Genomic DNA, 24,329 nt, shown 5'->3' on the forward strand with positions numbered 1-24,329 from the left:
TTCATCTTTTGCCTACCTATTCCACACTTACCAAATATTACAAATTTGAAATTCAACCAAATTCTCCTAAATTTCATTTTTCTACTGATTCAACCCATTCCAACTTTCAACTGTTCATCATTTTCCTACCTATTCCACAACTTCCCACTTACCAAACATTTCACATTTTCTATTTTGAAATTCACACCCAATTTTCCTAAATTTCCTTTTTCCCTTTTTATTTCTACATTTTTCAACCGATTCAACTTGTTTCAACATCATTCTTCTTCACCTTCACACGCAATTTCTTCAGGAATTGCAATTCTAGTTCTAGTTATTAGTGTGAAGGTGAAGACCTTCACACTATTGTTATTCCTGTACTTTATTATTAGTGTGAAGGTGAAACCTTCACACTATTGTTATTCCTGTCCTTTATTATTATTAGTGTGAAGGTGAAACCTTCACACTATTGTTATTGTCGTCCTTTATTAGTGTGAAGGTGAAACCTTCACACTATTGTTATTCCTGTCCTTTATTATTATTCTACATCTTCCGCTCACTTTTTTGACGCTTAACTACTTCCACATACTTCAACCGATTCACTCCATTCCACTTTTCACTTATTCCAAATATTCATGACACGGCTGCTTACATTTTTTTTGTTCCACAAATTTTCCGTTTTCACAAAATTCACAAATTTCCGGCAATTTTTTCCCCATTCATTCTTAATGGCAGATTCAACATTTCACATTTACGTTGTTCCAGTTTGAAATTCACATCATTCAACACATTCAAATCACATTGGGGACATTCCCAAACTTGCCAAATTCAAAATTTTCACGTTTTCATCTTTTATTTTGAAATTCACACCCAATTCACCAATATTTCCTTTTTCCCTTCTCATTTCTACATTTTTCAACCCATTCAACCCATTCCAACTTTCAACTGTTCATCCTTTTTCTACCTATTCCACAACTTCCCACTTACCAAAAACTTCACATCTTTTATTTTGAAATTCACACCCAATTCCTTTTTCCCTTCTCATTTCTACATTTTTCAACCGATTCAACCCATTCCAACTTTCAACTGTGCATCATTTTTCTACCTATTCCACAACTTCCCACTTACCAAAAACTTCACATCTTTTATTTTGAAATTCACACCCAATTCCTTTTTCCTTTCTCATTTCTACATTTTTTCAACCGATTCAACCCATTCCAACTTTCAACTGTTCATCATTTTCTACCTATTCCACAACTTCCCACTTACCAAAAACTTCACATCTTTTATTTTGAAATTCACACCCAATTCCTTTTTCCCTCTCATTTCTACATTTTTCAACCCATTCCAACTTTCAACTGTTCATCATTTTTCTACCTATTCCAACACTTCCCAAAAACTTCACATCTTTTATTTTGAAATTCATACCCAATTCCTTTTTCCCTTCTCATTTCTACATTTTTCAACCGATTCAACCCATTCCAACTTTCAACTGTTCATCATTTTTCTACCTATTCCACAACTTCCCAAAAACTTCACATCTTTTATTTTGAAATTCACACCCAATTCCTTTTTCCCTTCTCATTTCTACATTTTTCAACCGATTCAACCCATTCCAACTTTCAACTGTTCATCATTTTTCTACCTATTCCACAACTTCCCACTTACCAAAAACTTCACATCTTTTATTTTGAAATTCACACCCAATTCTCCAATATTTCCTTTTTCCCTTCTCATTTCTACATTTTTCAACCGATTCAACCCATTCCAACTTTCAACTGTTCATCATTTTTCTACCTATTCCACAACTTCCCACTTACCAAAAACTTCACATCTTTTATTTTGAAATTCACACCCAATTCCTTTTTCCTTTCTCATTTCTACATTTTTCAACCGATTCAACCCATTCCAACTTTCAACTGTTCATCATTTTCTACCTATTCCACAACTTCCCACTTACCAAAAACTTCACATCTTTTATTTTGAAATTCACACCCAATTCTCCAATATTTCCTTTTTCCCTTCTCATTTCTACATTTTTCAACCGATTCAACCCATTCCAACTTTCAACTGTTCATCATTTTTCTACCTATTCCACAACTTCCCACTTACCAAAAACTTCACATCTTTTATTTTGAAATTCACACCCAATTCTCCAATATTTCCTTTTTCCCTTCTCATTTCTACATTTTTCAACCGATTCAACCCATTCCAACTTTCAACTGTTCATCATTTTTCTACCTATTCCACAACTTCCCAAAAACTTCACATCTTTTATTTTGAAATTCACACCCAATTCCTTTTTCCCTTCTCATTTCTACATTTTTCAACCGATTCAACCCATTCCAACTTTCAACTGTTCATCATTTTTCTACCTATTCCACAACTTCCCACTTCCCAAAAACTTCACATCTTTTATTTTGAAATTCACACCCAATTCCTTTTTCCCTTCTCATTTCTACATTTTTCAACCGATTCAACCCATTCCAACTTTCAACTGTTCATCATTTTTCTACCTATTCCACAACTTCCCACTTACCAAAAACTTCACATCTTTTATTTTGAAATTCACACCCAATTCCTTTTTCCCTTCTCATTTCTACATTTTTCAACCGATTCAACCCATTCCAACTTTCAACTGTTCATCATTTTTCTACCTATTCCACAACTTCCCACTTACCAAAAACTTCACATCTTTTATTTTGAAATTCAACACAAATTCTCCAAAATGTCTACATTTCTCAAGTAATTCAACACGTTTCAACGTCATTCGGCAGCATTCCCCGAAGAAGTTATTCATACATTTCGCCTTCACACGCAATTTCTCCAGAAATTGCACATTCTAGTTAGTGTGAAGGTGAAACCTTCACACTATTGTTATTGTTGTCCTTTATTATTATTATTATACTACATCTTCCGCTCACTTTTTTGAAGCTTAACTACTTCCACATACTTCAACCGATTCACTCCATTCCACTTTTCACTTATTCCAAATATTCATGACACCATTGCTTACATTTTTCTTGTTCCAAAAATTTTCCGTTTTCACAAAATTCACCGATTTCCGGCAATTTTTTCCCCATTCATTCTTAATGGCAGATTCAACATTTCACATTTACGTTGTTCCAGTTTGAAATTCACATCATTCAACACATTCAAATCACATTGGGGACATTCCCAAACTTGCCAAATTCAAAATTTTCACGTTTTCATCTTTTATTTTGAAATTCACACCCAATTCACCAATATTTCCTTTTTCCCCTTCTCATTTCTACATTTTTCAACCCATTCAACCCATTCCAACTTTCAACTGTTCATTATCTTTCTACCTATTCCACAACTTCCCAAAAACTTCACATCTTTTATTTTGAAATTCACACCCAATTCCTTTTTCCTTTCTCATTTCTACATTTTTCAACCGATTCAACCCATTCCAACTTTCAACTGTTCATCATTTTCTACCTATTCCACAACTTCCCACTTACCAAAAACTTCACATCTTTTATTTTGAAATTCACACCCAATTCCTTTTTCCCTTCTCATTTCTACATTTTTCAACCGATTCAACCCATTCCAACTTTCAACTGTTCATCATTTTTTTACCTATTCCACAACTTCCCAAAAACTTCACATCTTTTATTTTGAAATTCACACCCAATTCCTTTTTCCCTTCTCATTTCTACATTTTTCAACCGATTCAACCCATTCCAACTTTCAACTCTTCATTATCTTTCTACCTATTCCACAACTTACCAAAAACTTCACATCTTTTATTTTGAAATTCACACCCAATTCCTTTTTCCCTTCTCATTTCTACATTTTTCAACCGATTCAACCCATTCCAACTTTCAACTGTTCATCATTTTTCTACCTATTCCACAACTTACCAAAAACTTCACATCTTTTATTTTGAAATTCACACCCAATTCCTTTTTCCCTTCTCATTTCTACATTTGTCAACCCATTCAACCCATTCCAACTTTCAACTGTTCATCATTTTTCTACCTATTCCACAACTTCCCAAAAACTTCACATCTTTTATTTTGAAATTCACACCCAATTCCTTTTTCCCTTCTCATTTCTACATTTTTCAACCGATTCAACCCATTCCAACTTTCAACTGTTCATTATCTTTCTACCTATTCCACAACTTACCAAAAACTTCACATCTTTTATTTTGAAATTCACACCCAATTCCTTTTTCCCTTCTCATTTCTACATTTTTCAACCGATTCAACCCATTCCAACTTTCAACTGTTCATCATTTTTCTACCTATTCCACAACTTACCAAAAACTTCACATCTTTTATTTTGAAATTCACACCCAATTCTTCAATATTTCCTTTTTCCCTTCTCATTTCTACATTTTTCAACCGATTCAACCCATTCCAACTTTCAACTGTTCATCATTTTTCTACCTATTCCACAACTTCCCAAAAACTTCACATCTTTTATTTTGAAATTCACACCCAATTCCTTTTTCCCTTCTCATTTCTACATTTTTCAACCGATTCAACCCATTCCAACTTTCAACTGTTCATTATCTTTCTACCTATTCCACAACTTACCAAAAACTTCACATCTTTTATTTTGAAATTCACACCCAATTCCTTTTTCCCTTCTCATTTCTACATTTTTCAACCGATTCAACCCATTCCAACTTTCAACTGTTCATCATTTTTCTACCTATTCCACAACTTACCAAAAACTTCACATCTTTTATTTTGAAATTCACACCCAATTCCTTTTTCCCTTCTCAATTCTACATTTTTCAACCGATTCAACCCATTCCAACTTTCAACTGTTCATTATCTTTCTACCTATTCCACAACTTCCCAAAAACTTCACATCTTTTATTTTGAAATTCACACCCAATTCCTTTTTCCCTTCTCATTTCTACATTTTTCAACCGATTCAACCCATTCCAACTTTCAACTGTTCATCATTTTTCTACCTATTCCACAACTTACCAAAAACTTCACATCTTTTATTTTGAAATTCACACCCAATTCCCTTTTCCCTTCTCATTTCTACATTTTTCAACCGATTCAACTTGTTTCAACATCATTCTTCTTCACCTTCACACGCAATTTCTTCAGGAATTGCAATTCTAGTTATTATTATTCTACTTATTCCGCTCACTTTTTCACTCATTAACTACTTCCACATACTTCAACCGATTCACTCCATTCCACTTTTCACTTATTCCAAATATTCATGACACGGCTGCTTACATTTCTTTCCTTCCAAATATTTTCCGTTTTCACAAAATTCACAAATTTCCGGCAATTTTTTCCCCATTCATTCTTAATGGCAGATTCAACATTTCACATTTACGTTGTTCCAGTTTGAAATTCACATCATTCAACACATTCAAATCACATTGGGGACATTCCCAAACTTGCCAAATTCAACATTTTCACGTTTTCATCTTTTATTTTGAAATTCACACCCAATTCACCAATATTTCCTTTTTCCCTTCTCATTTCTACATTTTTCAACCCATTCAACCCATTTCAACTTTCAACTGTTCATTATTTTTCTACCTATTCCACAACTTCCCAAAAACTTCACATCTTTTATTTTGAAATTCACACCAATTCCTTTTTCCCTTTTCATTTCTACATTTTTCAACCGATTCAACCCATTCCAACTTTCAACTGTTCATTATCTTTCTACCTATTCCACAACTTACCAAAAACTTCACATCTTTTATTTTGAAATTCACACCCAATTCCTTTTTCCCTTCTCATTTCTACATTTTTCAACCGATTCAACCCATTCCAACTTTCAACTGTTCATCATTTTTCTACCTATTCCACAACTTCCCAAAAACTTCACATCTTTTATTTTGAAATTCACACCCAATTCCTTTTTCCCTTCTCATTTCTACATTTTTCAACCGATTCAACCCATTCCAACTTTCAACTCTTCATTATCTTTCTACCTATTCCACAACTTACCAAAAACTTCATCTTTTATTTTGAAATTCACACCCAATTCCTTTTTCCCTTCTCATTTCTACATTTTTCAACCGATTCAACCCATTCCAACTTTCAACTGTTCATCATTTTTCTACCTATTCCACAACTTCCCACTTCCCAAAAATTTCACATCTTTTATTTTGAAATTCACACCCAATTCCTTTTTCCCTTCTCATTTCTACATTTTTCAACCGATTCAACTTGTTTCAACATCATTCTTCTTCACCTTCACACGCAATTTCTTCAGGAATTGCAAATTCTAGTTATTCTACATCTTCCGCTCACTTTTTGTACGCTTAACTACTTCCACATACTTCAACCGATTCACTCCATTCTACTTTTCACTTATTCCAAATATTCATGACACGGCTGCTTACATTTTTTTTGTTCCACAAATTTTCCGTTTTCACAAAATTCACAAATTTCCGGCAATTTTTTCCCCATTCATTCTTAATGGCAGATTCAACATTTCACATTTACGTTGTTCCAGGTTGAAATTCACATAATTCAACACATTCAAATCACATTGGGGACATTCCCAAACTTGCCAAATTCAAAATTTTCACGTTTTCATCTTTTATTTTGAAATTCACACCCAATTCACCAATATTTCCTTTTTCCCTTCTCATTTCTACATTTTTCAACCGATTCAACCCATTCCAACTTTCAACTGTTCATCATTCTTCTCCCTATTCCACAACTTCCCAAAAACTTCACATATTTTATTTTGAAATTCACACCCAATTCCTTTTTCCCTTCTCATTTCTACATTTTTCAACCGATTCCAACTTTCAACTGTTCATCATTTTTCTACCTCTTCCACAACTTACCAAAAACTTCACATCTTTTATTTTGAAATTCACACCCAATTCCTTTTTCCCTTTTCATATCTACATTTTTCAACCGATTCAACCCATTCCAACTTTCAACTGTTCATCATTTCTCTACCTATTCCACAACTTACCGAAAACTTCACATCTTTTATTTTGAAATTCACACCCAATTCCTTTTTCCCTTCTCATTTCTACATTTTTCAACCGATTCAACCCATTCCAACTTTCAACTGTTCATCATTTTTCTACCTATTCCACAACTTCCCAAAAACTTCACATCTTTTATTTGAAATTCACACCCAATTCCTTTTTCCCTTCTCATTTCTACATTTTTCAACCGATTCAACCCATTCCAACTTTCAACTGTTCATCATTTTTCTACCTATTCCACAACTTCCCAAAAACTTCACACCCAATTCCTTTTTCCCTTCTCATTTCTACATTTTTCAACCGATTCAACCCATTCCAACTTTCAACTGTTCATCATTTTCCTACCTATTCCACAACTTCCCACTTAGCAAACATTTCACATTTTCAATTTTGAAATTCACACCCAATTTTCCTAAATTTCCTTTTCCCCTTCTTATTTCTACATTTTTCAACCGATTCAACTTGTTTCAACATCATTCTTCTTCACCTTCACACGCAATTTCTTCAGGAATTGCAATTCTAGTTAGTGTGAAGGTGAAGACCTTCACACTATTGTTATTCCTGTACTTTATTAGTGTAATAATTGTTATTCTACAGCATTTTGCGCTAGCTTTCCGCTAACTTTCTTTGCCGCTTAACTAGTTCCACATACTTCAACCGATTCACTCCGTTCCACTTTTCACTTATTCCAAATATTCATGGCATGGGTGCACATTAAATTGACTTTCCCACAACCCACCGATCTGGCCCCCACTATGTTTCCTTATGATGTGAAAATGTCACCAGCACAGCATTATGTAACGTGTGGAAAGTTGGATTGAAACCACAGGTCGTCATCCGGCTCTCTCGCCCGAGGCAGAGGTGCTCTTCCGGACGGTGCTAGTGGATGGACTTCCGCCAGACGTGAAGCAGCAGCTGATGTCAGACCCTGACATTCTGGTTTGTGCCGAAGCACGATTTAAACGTCATCTTTTGTATCACTGCAGAACGTTCACTGAGTCACAAGCTAAAGTTGAGAACGACAGACGCATTATCAAAACAGTTGCTGAAATTACAATTGGCAAAGATGCATGGTGAAGCTAAACAGTTAAAATCACAGAAAAAGGAAATGCAAATGTCACAGGCTCCTCAGGTGGTTGGGCGCGGGAGGGGCCAGTTCCGGGGTGGATACAGAGGCCGGGGAGGGAGTGCACCCGCTCACCCGGGCAGGATGACATACCAACCCGACCCATCCAACGCATGCTTCATCTGCGGCGAAACCGATCATTGGGCAAGAGGATGCCCACAAAGTCGACCGCGCGGAGCCGCCCGCCCAGCCGGAGGCCCCCCACGCCAACCCGTGGCAATAAAAGACTTTTATTTTGAAATTCACACCCAATTCCTTTTTCCCTTCTCATTTCTACATTTTTCAACCGATTCAACCCATTCCAACTTTCAACTGTTCATCATTTTTCTACCTATTCCACAACTTACCAAAAACTTCACATATTCTATTTTGAAATTCACACCCAATTCTCCAATATTTCCTTTTTCCCTTCTCATTTCTACATTTTTCAACCGATTCAACCCATTCCAACTTTCAACTCATCATTTTTCTACCTATTCCACAACTTCCCAAAAACTTCACATCTTTTATTTTGAAATTCACACCCAATTCCTTTTTCCCTTCTCATTTCTACATTTTTCAACCCATTCCAACTTTCAACTGTTCATCATTTTTCTACCTATTCCACAACTTACCAAAAACTTCACATCTTTTATTTTGAAATTCACACCCAATTCTCCAATATTTCCTTTTTCCCTTCTCATTTCTACATTTTTCAACCGATTCAACCCATTCCAACTTTCAACTGTTCATCATTTTTCTACCTATTCCACAACTTACCAAAAACTTCACATCTTTTATTTTGAAATTCACACCCAATTCTCCAATATTTCCTTTTTCCCTTCTCATTTCTACATTTTTCAACCGATTCAACCCATTCCAACTTCCAACTGTTCATCATTTTTCTACCTATTCCACAACTTACCAAAAACTTCACATCTTTTATTTTGAAATTCACACCCATTTCTCCAATATTTCCTTTTTCCCCTTCTCATTTCTACATTTTTCAACTGATTCAACTCGTTTCAACATCATTCTGCAGCATTCCTTAAATATTTATTCAACTTCTTCACCTTCACACGCAATTTCTTCAGGAATTGCAAATTCTAGTTATTCTACTTATTCCGCTCACTTTTTTGACGCTTAACTAGTTCCACATACTTCAACCGATTCACTCCATTCCACTTTTCACTTATTCCAAATATTCATGACACGGCTGCTTACATTTTTTTCGTTCCAGAAATCTTCCGTTTTCGCAAAATTCACACATTTCCAGCAAATCTTTCCCCATTCATTCTTAATGGCAGATTCAACATTTCACATTTACGTTGTTCCAGTTTGAAATTCACATAATTCAACACATTCAAATCACATTGGGGACATTCCCAAACTTGCCAAATTCAAAAATTTCACGTTTTCACTTTTAAAATTTGCACAAAATTTCACAAAATTACGTTTTTCACTTCTAATTTCAACATACTTCAACCGATTCAACTCGTTCCAAATTGCAACTGTTCATCTTTTGCCTACCTATTCCACACCTTCCCACTTAGCAAAAATTCCAACTTTTTCAAATTTGAAATTCAACCAGATTCTCCTAAATTTCGCTTTTCTACTCTAATTTCTACATTTTTCAACCGATTCAACTCATTCCAACTGTTCATCTTTTGCCTACCTATTCCACAACTTCCCACTTACCAAAAATTCCAAATTTGAAATTCAACCAAATTCTCCAAAATGTCGTTTTTCTACTCTAATTTCTACATTTTTCAACCAATTCAACCCATTCCAACTTTCAACTGTTCATCTTTTGCCTACCTATTCCACAACTTCCCACTTACCAAACATTCCTAACTTTCAAATTTGAAATTCAACCAAATTCTCTACAATTTTTGTTTTTCTACTCTAATTTCTACATTTTTCAACCGATTCAACCCATTCCAATTTTATTCTCTTTGTTCTTATGCTTACCATATTCACTCCCACTCACCCCCACTTCCACTATGCTTACACAATTCAACCCCTGACCCCCAATTCCAGTGTGGCGGCCATCTTGGATTGACCCTGAAGTGCCCCCAATGAACCCAGAATTAACCGGAAGGGCCCCAAATCAAACCGTAAGTGACCCCAAATGAACCGGAAGTGACCTTAGGCACACCGGAAGTGCCCTTAGGCAAACAGGAAGTGACCCCAAATGAACCGAAAGTGACATTTTTAAACCGGAAGTGACCCCAAATAAGCCGGAAGTGACCTCAGCTAAACCGGAAGCGACCTATTTTAAACCGGAAGCGACCAAAATAAACCGGAAGTGACCCAAATTAAACCGAAAATGAACTTATTTCAACACTAAGTGCCCCAAATAGCTACATTTACGCTAACTTTTGCAATTTTTTTCCGATTAAACCCGTCTCAACATTTTAACCCCAAAAGTGAACCTACCGAAGCCGTCTATTTCGTCGGAACCCGTATATTTCATTTCGTTCAAAATGTCCATATTTTCTCAGTGAAACATCGCCGCTAGCTAGCATTAGCGAAACGTCCAATAACAACTACCGTGGTTGCAGCTCGGCAGGTATCGAGAGAGACTGTTGTTGTGCTGTGACTGTTGCCACTAGCTAGCTAGCATTAGCGAAACGTCCAATAGCAACTACCTTGGTTGCAGCTCGGCTCCGGAGTTCAATAGGCGTAAAGACGTTCAACATAAGAGGCGGTTGCTGTGTCGAATTAAATATTTTATATTAAACTTTGATTCTTTCAATAATCGCAATAATATGTATATAAATGTCGTTATTTCATTGGGATTTTTACGGTGGCGCGCGGCGACCGGATATGACGTCATATTGTAGTTTTCCCCTCGCGTTTACTTGTAGGCCACAAATCGGCGACCAAATATGACGTCATATTGTAGTTTTTTCCTCGCGTCCACAAATATATGTTTTTAAATCATGAAGGGATTAAAAGTAATCATATGGCATCATGCTGACATTTGAGGCTGTCATGAGATTAAAACTCATGTCTAAATGTAGATATAAAGTAGACATGTTCTGGCTTTTAAAAATACTGTGGTCATATAACAATGATTCAGTCAAATCAATTTTATGTTATAATCATGATAAAGCGATTCTACTTCTAGTTCCTGTGATGATAGTTTTGAAACAGTGATTACTTTTAGTCACTCAGTGTCACTCTTTCAGTGTTTAGTCAATTTCTTTGTTTAGTCAATGGCTTGTTTAATTATGACTACTCTGCTCATGTATTTTTTATTGTGCTTTTGGTTAAGTACTGAGCACTGAAGTTGAAAATCCAGGTCTCTTTTCTCATGCCAGATGCCAAAATTACTTATACCTGATCTGATACAAAAGAAGCATCCAGGAGCAAATTATTAGTTTAGCATTCTTTGATGTTATAATTGGGGTCACTGTACCATTTCCATTGAGGTAACATTGTATACTGTAAGTTAGACATGCTTACGCCATAATCAAAGTTTCATTTTCTCCATCTCATAAACTCTAGTCACTAGAGTTTATGAGATGGAGAAAATGAAGATTACTTACTAACATCTATAGTATAGATGGTCACAAATATGCTGTGTCTTTCACTGATGACTATACTGGTGCTGTTTTTGTTTATTTTCTAAAGCAAAAGAGCAATGTTGTGCAAGCTACTGAGAGATTTCTTGCTGATACATCCCATTATGGGAAGGTAAAACAAATCAGGTCTGACAATGCTTTAGAATTTATGGGTAAAAATTATCAGACATTGCTCAGAAAAAATGGCATCAAACACGAAAAGTCTGCTCCATACTCACCACATCAGAATGGTACGGCAGAGCGAAACTGGCGCACCTTATTTGACATGGCAAGGTGCATGATAATTGAAGGCCAGTTACCTAAAGAGCTCTGGACCTATGCAGTGCAGACCGCATTCATGGTGAGGAATAGATGTTTTAACAACCGTACCAAGCAAACTCCTTATTTCATGTTAACAGGACAGCAACCAAACTTGGCAAAAATGCATACATTTGGATCAATGTGTTATGCCTAAAGACAGGACAAAAGAAAACTAGGCCCAAGATGTGACAAAGGTATTTTTGTTGGGTATGACAAAAATAGTCCAGCCTATTTGGTGTACGTATTATCCTAGCAGTGGTAAAGTGCAAAAACATAGGCGGGTTGATAGGACAAGAGAAACTCTCCCTTCCAACAGGACGGAGACAAACACAGGAACAGAAGCCAGTTCCTATAGTTGAGCCACAGGAAAACCAGGCAAAACCAGTCACACAGGAGTTAAGACGTTACCCTTCTTGAGCAGGGGTCTCAAACACCAGTCCTCGGGGGCCGCATTCCTACATGTTTTCCAAGTTTCCCTTGTTAAACACACCTGATTCAAATGATCAGTTCATCCTCACGTTCTGCAGGAGCCTGATAATTGAATCAGGTGTGTTTAACGAGGGAAACTTAGAAAACATGTAGAAATGCGGCCCCCGAGGACTGGAGTTTGAGACCCCTGTTCTAGAGTAAGGAGTAAGCCAGACTACTTTGGTGATCGTGTAACTGAGGCATGTTGACAGTAGATTATTGCTACCGATTGGTGTCTAATGTACCTTTCTCATTTAGTGAGGCTGTAACCTCACCTTATTTAAAAGAATGGTCTCGTGCCATGAGTGAAGAAATGGAATCACTTAATGACAACACATTTACCTTGACTATGGTTATGAAGTCACATCTGACAAAGGTGAAATGTTGGTGTGGGAAAATCACTATGGCTTACAACAATAGGTAGAAACTGGAACAAAATGTTACATGATTTCTTGTATGACAATCTGTTTATTCAGAACCCAGCTGATCATTGTGTGTACACGAAAGAAACAGAAAATCAAAAAGTGGTCATTGTGATATGGGTCGATGACCTGATTATTGTTGCCGGTGATGACAATGTGATGAAGAATGTAAAAGAAATGCTCACAGCTAAATTCAAAATGAAAGACTTGGGTAAACTGAACAACTTTCAGGGTATTGATTTTCATCAAACTGATCACTGTATAACAATGTCACAGAAAAGATATGTTGACAAAATACTTGACAGATTTGATATGCAAGATTGTAAGCCATGAGCAACACCATGTGAACCTAAGCTTAACTATTCTGAAAACACAGAAACCCTGAGTGATCTGAAGAAATATAGAGAGGCTGTTGGCAGCTTAATCTATTTATCAACATGTACCAGACCAGATCTAAGCTTTGTAGTGAGCAAACTTTCCCAATACCTTTCCAAACCAACTATAGAACAATGGGCTACAATAAAACATGTACTGAGGGCACAAAGGAAAAGATGTTGTGTTACAAAAAGAGTGATGGTGAACCACTTGGGTTGGAAGCATTCAGTAATGCAAACTGGGCTGAACATGATACTGACAGACGTAGTACGTCAGGTTATTGTGTTAGCTTGAGACAATTTGGTCCCTTAATTTCATGGAAAACCAAAAGACAAGCAACAGTAGCTCTTTCAACGTGTGAAGCTGAATACATGGCCTTGGCTTCAACTGTACAAGAATGTCTGTATTTAGTACAACTGTTAGATGGTATTGATGGGTATCATTACAAGCAGCCAAAGGTTTATGAAGAGAATCAAGGAGCCATAGCCTTAGCTAAAAATCCTGTACAAAGACAACAATGTAAACATGTTGACATAAAGTACCACCTTGTAAGATCAACTGTTAACGATGGCAAAGTAATGCTGGACTACTGTCCAACAGAATATATGGTGGTTGATCTCATGATAAAACCTCCAACAAAGTCTAAGTTACTTCACTGGTTCTTCTATATCAATCAATTCCTCGGGCCAGGATCAGGGAGGCCATTGAGATCCGCAAGCGGGGCCCGAGGACCATCAACAGGGACGAGGGAGCTTACATGCTCTCTACAACCTGGAACAGCATTTTGGAGAGGTGAACGGACAGCAGAGGGCGTGGCTCATCTGTCAAATCTGACAGGTGAGCCACGCCTTCATCCATCAGCTGATAAAGACGCGTCACAATCACATCACTGACACTCTGATGAAGGCGGAAGAACCCGCCGAAACATGTCAGGTAAATGAACCTAAAGAAAATTGTTTGATATAGAAGAACCAGTGAAGTAATTGAAAAAGAAAAAACAAGATGAACCTAGTACAACAAAGTCTAAGTTGATGAATTTTGTGGCATTTATGTTTGGAGAGTAGAAATTTGTTTATGGAATGTGTTTCTATCATATGATGAATTTGGTGGTATTTATGTTTATGAAATGTGTATGCATTACCTTGAGAAAAATCATTGTATTTCTATTTTGCATGTATTTACCAATATAAGGTGGGGGTGTTAGTATATGTGCTCTGTATATTGAGAGTTATATTTTGAAGGATGCTACACAGGAAGTACTGCTTTTACTATTTCTGTTTGACAAATGTTCTTAATAAAATCCAGGTGTTACCAATGTGTTAATTGGGCACTGGCAAACCAAAGTGAGTCGTCGTTTTCTCTGTCTCCACAGTATGACTAATTTTATTTAAATAACTCTGCTAACACTGACTACCAGCCGCCTGTGAAAAGGAAACATGCTTTTAAGAGTCGAGCAAGCTACTGCAACTACACTTTCACAAAAGACACTTTAATTGAAAGGCTTCGAGACAAAGGCACAAAAATCGAAGATTGTTGTTTGGCTTGCGGGTCGCCTGATGTGGTTGTTGCAGCACCCATTCTTTGAAGGTGGTCATTGTTTCAAATGCAAGAAAGACTTCACAGAAACACTGCATCGCTACGATGAAGATGGCTACCAGTCGTACTGCACCGTGTGCTGTGGTGGGTCAGAGTTCATGTTTCTGTAAGGAGTGCGTGGAGATCCTGGTGGGAGAGGTAACCTTTTGTGAGCTGAAAGATATTGATCCGTGGAGCTGCTACATTTGCCAGCCAACACAGTGCGAGGGAAAGCTCAAACTCAGGCCAGACTGGAGCGTCAAGGTCCGAGACTTCTTTGCCAACAACAGCGCCATGGAGTTTGAGCCTCATACAGATTACCCGGCCATCGCTGCAGACAGACACAAGCCCTTGAAGGTTCTGTCGCTCTTTGACGGTATTGCAACAGGATACCTGGGGCTCAAGGACCTTGGCTTCAAGGTGGAACGCTACATTGCGTCAGAGATTTGTGAGGATTCCATCGCGGTGGGTATGATCAAGCACGCTGGCAAGATTGAATACGTCAGCGACGTCTGCACCATCACAAGGAAACACCTCGCTGAATGGGGCCCTTTTGACCTGCTGATTGGAGGAAGTCCTTGCAACGACCTCTTCATGGTCAATCCCCTACGGCAGGCATGTCAAACATACGGCCCGCGGGCCGGACCCGGCCCGTTGGATGATTTAATCCGGCCCCCACTTGGCAGCCCTCATCACAGAGGGCAACAGTTACATTTTTTTAAACTTTGGTGTGGACGAACGGGGCCAAGGGCTCCTCACCAAACCCGGCTCGAAAATTTTCATGGCGGCGGAAGTGCAAACCAGCCCACAGCTGGAAGAAGAGGCCAGGGCCCTGGTCTACCCCAACTCAGTGGCATCATCTCAGGAGGTAGTGAATAAACTACCTGAGGAGATGGTGTCACTGGATGGCGTAATAACCGATGTAAGTTACCTGCACCCACAAATGCACACATACACACATGTATTTGTGTACACCTGTGAAGACATGATGCATGTGCAATAATGTACATGCATGCGCATGCAAAGCCAACCACCCACCCACCGACACACACACACACAATATCATTGAAATCCTCTGTTTAGTACTAAGGTACCAAAAGTGTTGTTTTTTTTTTGGCATCTCAATTTACTCCACTTTAGATGCATCCAATCCGCATGGTGCACCAGAGAGGGAACAACCTTGCGCCGTTTCGGACTTTGACAATTAAAAAAGTAAGTAGCCATTTGTACTTCCCCTGTTGTAGCACTTTGCACACATCCTTTTTTTAAACTACCGCAGGATGAAGCCGCTGTCAAAATTGGCCTTTGGCGGGAGGCTAATCCCATTGACTTGAAGGTAGGGGGTTCCTTCGTGTTCACCCACCTGAGTGCCCGGGTGAACGATTCGGGAGTAATGCTCCACTCTACGACTTTCACAGATATAAAGGTTAGTAAATGGCTTCATAGCAGTGGAACTTAAATGGTGCTTGCTTATTGCTTATTATTCCCTTTACCAAGATCAACTGGGTTAAGGTTCCCAATCTCTTTTTCCCATTACAAACAATGGAAAACAAATTAATCCGTTCCAAGACTAAAACAATCCCTTTTTTAAGATTTTTTTTCTTTATTTGCTCATTTTTGTCCCATCGCGCAATTGCAGCGTCCGCCCAGCGCGCAACCGTAGCGCGCTGCCGACCGCGCAACTGCTCCGCGCTGGTCGCATTATTGTGACAGAGCCGTCGCTGAAATTTAGAAAATATTTGTAACGTCCTGATGTACTTTCCAAAATTGAAGTGTACCTTGTGTGCGCAGGGAGCTTAATTTGGTCCGATCGCGCGACCGCCCGCAGCGCGCCGGGCGCTCACTGTCGCATTGCTTTAAGAACGTCTTTGTGTTTTAGGATGGCTTTACTGCTCCCACTTGCTTTATTTGGAGGCATGATTAGCCTTTGGTAAACGTTGTTTTCCATTCATAAAAACTAATTAGATTTTTATTTTATTCAACAGGCCTGCAACTCCAGCCTCATCCTAACCGTCTGTGGTATCCTCTATGGCAGGCATGTCAAACATACGGCCCGCGGACCGGACCCGGCCCGTTGGATGATTTAATCTGGCCCGTCATAAATTTCTGAGTATGTCAAAAATAGAAGCGAGTCACTAGCTCATTTCTATCAAATGTTATGATTCTTTAAAATAAATACAACTCAAATGCTCCCTCCGGCCGCTAGAGGGCAGTAAATGTGTAAAAGAGCTCACGTCCAGCATGCGGCACTGACACGAGTTAGTACCAGGAAATAAACTGTTTTTTGCGCTTACCGTTTTTTCCGCTTACCGTTTTTCGGGCTTAACGCAAAAAGCATTCCCCAAGATTTTTTCAGCTTCTTTGACTTCACACGCAATTTCTCAAGTAAGTACAAGGTTTGTAATGATTGAGTGTTCTGCAGCTGTGGCACTGCTTACCGAATGCAGGGCAACTTTCCCGCCTAGCTGCGTGGCTACCTCCACAGTAGGTAAGCATTTTAGGATACTTTATGGAGCGTCCAGTGGTTTGGTTTTTGGCCAAACTACTTGGTGCTGGCTTAACTGCATCAACACTGGTAGCTGCTGTTGCTCGTGTCTTACTGCTTTCCCCTATCATCTCATGAATGCGGGCGATTGAAATGGCTTTGGCTAGAGTCAGCCTGCTATCCCTCAACAAGGCTTTCCTCAAAGTGTCACTTGTAATGCCGCAGACGATGCGGTCACAAATAAGCTCATCCGTTATCTCCCCGAAGTGACAACATTTGGCCTTGATCCTCAGATTGCTAACAAACTATTCCATTGTCTCATCTTGCTTCTGGTTTCTTCTGAAACTTGTGTCTGTCATCATCCTGTTATTTTGTGGGTTGCCGATTTCAGCGAACTTTCTTTTAAGGCACACCGGATCCTCTCTGGACTCGGCGGTAGTGACAATCCTGAACCATCCTTCACGGTCAGGAACCCGCACCTTTGGGGCATAGACCCTCCCGCTCGATGTTTCAGCGATGTTGAGGAGGATGTAAGCCTGGTCTTGGCTGTGCCGCGGCAATGAAGACAGCATATACCCTTTCAAAAACACGCCACTTCTCTGCGATGTTCTCGTTGAAAATCTGGGGGTCGGGTCTGCAAAATACGTCCGCCATTTCAGGGAAGAAGAGCGGCTTGTTGTCGTTATGGTAGCCAACGCGAACAAAACGTAACGTAATAAACAAGCACTACACGTACACGGTAAAGAAAAGAAAAACTCGCCGGCGAGAAGGCTCACCTTATTCCTGACACCATGTACGTAAAGGTTTGCTCTCGGATGTGTCAATGATCACACCAGGGTTGCCGTTACTGTAGTACAGCATCCACATGCCCTCCTCCTTATTACCGGGGACTTCAATCATGCCTCTCCTTCATCCACGCTTCCAACTTTCAGCCAATATGTCACCTGCAGTACCAGAGGAAATAAAACACTGGACCTTTTTTATGCCAACCTTAAGGAGGCATATACATCATCTCCCCTCCCCCCCCTTGGAAGATCTGATCACGATCTGATCCACCTTCTCCCCCTGTAACAGCCTCTGGTGCACAGGCAACCAGCAGTCACCCACACCAGACAGATCTGGTCTGAGGAATCTCTGGAGACTCTTCAGGACTGTTTTGAGACCACGGTGTGGGACGTGTTCTGTGAGGACTACGGGGACGACATCGACGGTCTCACCAGCTGTGTCACGGACTACATTAACTTTTGTGTAGACTCCACCATACCCACCAAAACAGTCAGAGTTTTTGCAAACAGCAAACCTTGGATCACCCCTGAGATCAAAGACCTGCTCAGGGACAAAAGGAGGGTCTTTAAATCGGGAGACAGGGACCTGCTGAAAACGGTGCAGAGGGACTTGAGGAAGAAGATCAGGGAGGGGAAGAGCAACTACAGGAGGAGGCTGGAAGACCAACTGCAGCGGGACGACGTCAGCGGGGTCTGGAGGAGCCTGAACACCATCTCAGGACGTAGCAACTCCAGACCTGCGCTGGACAGGGATCAGGAGTGGGTGAATGACCTGAACCGGTTCTTCAACCGGTTTGAACAACCATCCACTACTCCCCCCACCCACCCAGCCCTGCTGCAACTTCCCCCGACTGGAGCCTCTTTCTGCTCCGAGGACTCTCACCTCAACCCCGCCCCCTGCTACACCCCCTCCAAGACCCCCCAGCCCATTCTCAACTCCACCGAACCCACCAACCATCCCCCCTGCAACCCACCCCACCCCACCCACCACCCCCCCACCCAGCATGGTGCTCTCCACAGCCCAGGTGGAGAGAGGACTGGCCAGGCTCAAGGTGAAGAAGGCGACGGGTCCAGATGGCATCACCTCCAGGCTGCTCAGATCCTGCTCCGGGCAACTGTGCAGGATCGTGGAGCACATATTCAACATGAGCCTGAGGCTGCACAGGGTACCACAGCTGTGGAAGACGTCCTGCGTGGTACCAGTGCCCAAGTCATCTCGCCCCAGTGACTTCAACCACTACCGGCCGGTGGCCCTGACATCCCACCTGGCGAAGACCCTGGAGAGGCTGGTCCTCCACCACCTGCGCCCCCTGGTGAGCTCCTCCGCCGACCCCCTGCAGTTCGCCTACCGGCCGAGCATTGGGGTTGAGCCATCATCTTCCTCATGCAGAGGTCCCTGGCTCACCAGGAGCGGGCTGGAAGCACTGTGAGGATCATGTTTTATGATTTCTCCAGTGCCTTCAACACCATCCAGCCAGAACTGCTGGGGAACAAACTGCACCATGCTGGAGCCTGCCAGCAGCTGACATCATGGGTCCTGGACTTCCTCACAAACAGACCGCAGTTTGTGAGGACAGGAGGCCGTGTGTCTGACACGGTGGTCTGCAGCACAGGAGCTCCACAGGGGACCGTCCTGGCCCCCCTCCTCTTCACCATCTACACAGCTGACTTCACCCACCACACATCAACCTGCCACCTCCAGAGGTTCTCGGACGACTCCGCCATCGTCGGTCTCATTAACAACGGAGACGAGACGGAGTACCGAGAACCTGAATGACAGATTCGTGGACTGGTGCCGGCGGAACCGCCTCCAGATTAACTCTGGGAAAACAAAGGAGCTGGTGGTGGACTTCCGCCGGCGCAAAGTCCCCCCCTCGCCGGTGAACATCCAGGGAACGGACATAGAGATTGTGGACTCTTACAAGTTCCTGGGTGTTCACCTGAACAATAAACTGGACTGGACTGTTAACACTCAGGCCATATACAAGAAGGGCCAAAGCAGACTCCACCTGCTGCGCAGACTGAGGTCCTTCGGAGTGAGGGACGGCCTCCTGAGGACCTTCTATGACTCTGTGGTGGCGTCCGCCATTTTTTATGGGGTGGTCTGCTGGAGCAGCGGCATCACTGCAGCGGAGAGGAAGAGGCTGGACAAGGTGGTGAAGAAAGCCGGCTCTGTCCTGGGCTGCAGTCTGGACCGGGTGGAGGTGGTGGGGGAGAGGAGAATGGTGGCTAAGCTGTCCTCCATCATGGACAATGTCTTCCACCCCCTTCATGAGACTGTCAGAGCCCTGGAGAGCTCCATCAGTGACCGGCTTCGTTACCCACGATGCACCACCGAGAGGCATCACAGATCCTTCCTCCCTGCTGCCATCAGACTGTACAACCAGGCCGATCACCGTAGCTAACGGACAAAATAACATGCAATAACGTGCAATAACCATATGTGCAATCACACTATGTGCAATATCTGTCTACCCCACACTCTTTTACCTGCTTTCTTTGCACTGTTTTTTTTTTTCTTCCCTTGCACTATTTTTTTATCTAATATTTTTTTTATCTCCACTGCATATTGTGTATTTTGTATATACTGTCCATATTTTTTAATTATATATACCTTCTACTTTTTAAAATCTTTTACCCCCTTCCCCGCATGCGTGTGTGTGTGTATATGTTAAGTGTACTGCTGCTAACATACGAGTTTCCCCATTGAGGGAATAATAAAGGATTATCTTATCTCTTATCTTATCTTATTTCAACTGAACATCATGGCTGGCGTCAAATACATATAAAACAGTGGAACCAGGGAGATGAGCATTCCGATTGGCCCACGGCACGCCAGTTCGGTGGCCTCTGATAAACAATGTATATACGTAATCATTCAAGGAATGATCTATATGCATGATAAGGTCATTCAATTTACCTAGGGACATAGTTTCAATATTCCCACAGCAATATATGTATATTTTCACCAGCATAATTCACATTCTGACAGAATCCAACTGAATTCCCCACTCATATGCAAGTTTGGGTTCGGGACGTGACGTGTTTTTATGATCTCTGTATTTTTTTCTAAATTTCTATCAAGATCAATGACATCAGAAAAACCTAAAATGAAGGAAAAAAACTGTCATGAAATTTTGCCAATAATGTTAAGACTAAAGGAACCTATGACATTGTAAAGGCTTCAAAAAGCAGATGAAAAGGCTGGTCAATTTGCCATTGTTAAAATGGAATGGCCTGTAACTGAGTTGCCTGTGTGCGGCTCTTTACGGACAAGTAAGAGCAAAGAGAAGCATTTTTATTCTAGATGAGCATAGGGAACGACTGTCTGCCATAAAAGCAATCGCTGCAGCACGGCCGCCGTTAACCTGTTCTTTTTTCTACTTTTGAAGATGTCCACACAATTGCTGGAAATAGGTGTCCCTAATGAGCATACGACATCTCAAGACATGAATCACAACTTCTTTACACATTTTTCTGAAATGCTTCAGGTCTTAAAATTCATTTTGGCACCATTAGGCTTGAATGCTTTATTGTGTTAAGAAAGTTTTCCCTGACACAAAGTACTACATAAGAACACTAGCACAAACACACCCAAACAATTATGGTGACAGATTGACTCTGCAACACAATTCACATGACACAAACAGCCAGCCTGAATGCAGAGTCCTTTCTAAATAGGAGGTTCAATTAGTGCACCTGGTGGCACTCACTGATGAAGCCACGCCCACCTGCACTGATGGGCTGGCTGGGTATGAGGGGCACCAATCAGGGATCACCACCAATCAGATCATACACTGCCACAAAATATTGTCGCAACAGAGGATAGGTTTACAAAATATTGTACTGTAACAACTTTGTGTGCAACAAGCAGCGACTGCCAAAGCAGTACTACTTTGTGCAAAAAAAAAAAGCTTTTGGCAAACAACCCAAAACAGTAGGATACAAACAATTCCATTAAAAAGTTCAAGTTTCAACATGGAAATTAAAGTGCAAACATTGTTTGCTAAATAGGTAAGAAATATGCAGATAAAACAGCATTCAAAACACCTCAGTGGGAAAGATTTGCATGATCACTGGCAGCTAGTGTCTTAAATAAGACACACTGCCCTCGTAGAACTCAAAATAATTTTGGCATGATGAACGCCAACGCTTATGTCCACACCAGTGAAAATCGTGTCTTTTAAGATGTGTGGAGTCCACACATCTTAAAAGACACGATTTTCAAATTTCCCAATTTTCAACCCATGTTCTATAACTTTAAATAAAACTAAAAGGGATCAATACCCCTTAAAATATGAGCAAAAAGCAGTGAAATTTAGCTGAATGACTTCAAATCATTTGGCACATTGGTCAACTGGTTAGCACATCCGCCTCACAGTGCAGAGCTTGTAGATTCAATTCCGGCTCTGGCGTTCACATTTCTTTAAGATAGTGTTGGATTTTTGGTCCACAATTTGGGAAGCGCGCTATCCGCGCCTCACGGCAAAAGCCATAGCAAATAACGTGTTATCCAATTTACTCACCGCGTGCTCTTTTTATTTCTTCAGTTTTAGGAAAAGGCTAAGACACCAAAACAAAATTTAGACTTACTCAGGTTGGTTGAGTTCAATCCCAATTCTTGTTAAGAAAGCTCTGTTTTCAGGAAAGTACAATACAGCGCTGGGCCTTTCGTGCGACCATGCTCAAGAGCAGAAAGTCTCCATTCAGAAAAGGCAACGTTCAAGGTTCTTTGCTCAGCTTATATTCAGTTGCATATGCCAGTGTGGGCAGAGTTTGATGGGTGATGAGTCAGGGGGTGTGGCAAGTTCGCAGGAGAGTTTATGTCAGGTCTAAGTACCATAAGACATTATTTTATACACTGAAACAAGAGGAGAAGACAACCAGTATTCCTTTTGCTTGTGAGGAGAATTACGTAGAAGGCCCAGTTACAGTCCTCCACCAATTTTAGACTCCTCTTCCGCTATCGCCTCTTTTTATTTTGGGTTGCCCTGGTTACAAGAGGCGTTGCTACACTAAAGGGAGGGGAGATTGTGGCTGTAGCAACGCTGATTAGCTAACTAAAGAATGTTGTGTGGTACGAGGCCTTGGCCGATCCGTGACCCCAGCAATGCAGAGCCTGTCCTTAGTTGGTTGGCAGCCTCGTCCTGGGCTGCGATCTCCAAACGTGCTGGGTGCCGTGTCTCAGTAAAACAACGCTCTAGACCAGGGGTCACCAACCCGGTGCCCGCGGGCACCAGGTCGCCCGCGGCAACCACATCAGTCGCCCGCAGCGACCACATCAGTCGGCCATAGGCCAGTTCTAAAAATAGCACTAATCACGAATTAGCTCTGTCTAAAATTTTATTTAATTGTGTTGCTATTCTTTTTGAATTACATTTACAGTGATGTAAATTTAAAAACGAATACATAAAAACGTAAAAAAAAATGTATATCATAAAAAAAGTTTCATATACAAACTCTGACGTAGTAGAGAGAGAGAGAGAGAGAGAGAGAGAGAGAGAGAGAGAGAGAGAGAGAGAGAGAGAGAGAGAGAGAGTCAGCTTTATTGTCAATGCCTTCATGCTAAGACACACAAAGAAATCGAAATTTCGTTTCCCCTATCCCACGGTGACGAGACACAGCACACGATTAACATACAAGTAAACAACGGGGGAGAGAGTTCAGGACCCCAACAGCCCGGAGATCACAAACCAGCCAGTGGCGAGCAGTGCTTGCATCCCACAACAGAGTCCCGGCACCATTTCGTCACGGCTGTAGACGCACATTCCACCCCCTCGCGATGTTCCCCCTCGTACAATGGCCCGGTCCGCCCGATAGCACGCCAGCCGCCAGCCTGGCCCGGACGCCCAACCGGGGGAGGAATAGCAGGGGAGGAATAGCAGGCGAGTCCGGCGACGCTTCAGGACGGAGCAGACCGAGCGCCTTTAATGTCCCCGCTTCAAAGTCCAGATCGCCACAAAACTCGCTTTCGCCGAAGTCGAGCAGAACCAGCCCGCCGTACTTGTAGCACAACCCGGTACGACGAGACGAACACACAAAACTGTCGGACAAACCCACATTAAACGACAAAACTAAAGGGAAATGTACTTTCGGCAGTTTGCAAACATATTTGATTAAGGCTGCATTAGACATATATAATCATATCAATCATATCAGTAGTAGTGTACTCGTGTGGTGATTAATAAGTGGAAAGGAATGTGCAGGCTACAATGAATTTGTTCTCTACAAAGTATTGTGGAACAGGATGACCAGACAGGGAGGATATCTCAAGGCCG

General features: G+C 41.0%; 1 long non-coding RNA gene and 1 pseudogene across 1 annotated transcript; both read left to right on the forward strand.

Annotated features, from left to right (window-relative positions):
- The first annotated feature begins 389 nt into the window (after positions 1–389).
- Positions 390–9,288, forward strand: LOC119134971. The gene is made up of 2 exons (XR_005100449.1): positions 390–423; positions 9,162–9,288. It is a non-coding gene; the product is annotated as an uncharacterized LOC119134971 (long non-coding RNA).
- Positions 9,289–14,710: 5,422 nt separating this feature from the next.
- Positions 14,711–15,396, forward strand: LOC119134805 (annotated as a pseudogene).
- Positions 15,397–24,329: the final 8,933 nt, after the last annotated feature.

This window comes from Syngnathus acus, chromosome 15 (genome assembly GCF_901709675.1).
Source record: "Syngnathus acus chromosome 15, fSynAcu1.2, whole genome shotgun sequence".
NCBI lineage: Eukaryota > Metazoa > Chordata > Actinopteri > Syngnathiformes > Syngnathidae > Syngnathus > Syngnathus acus.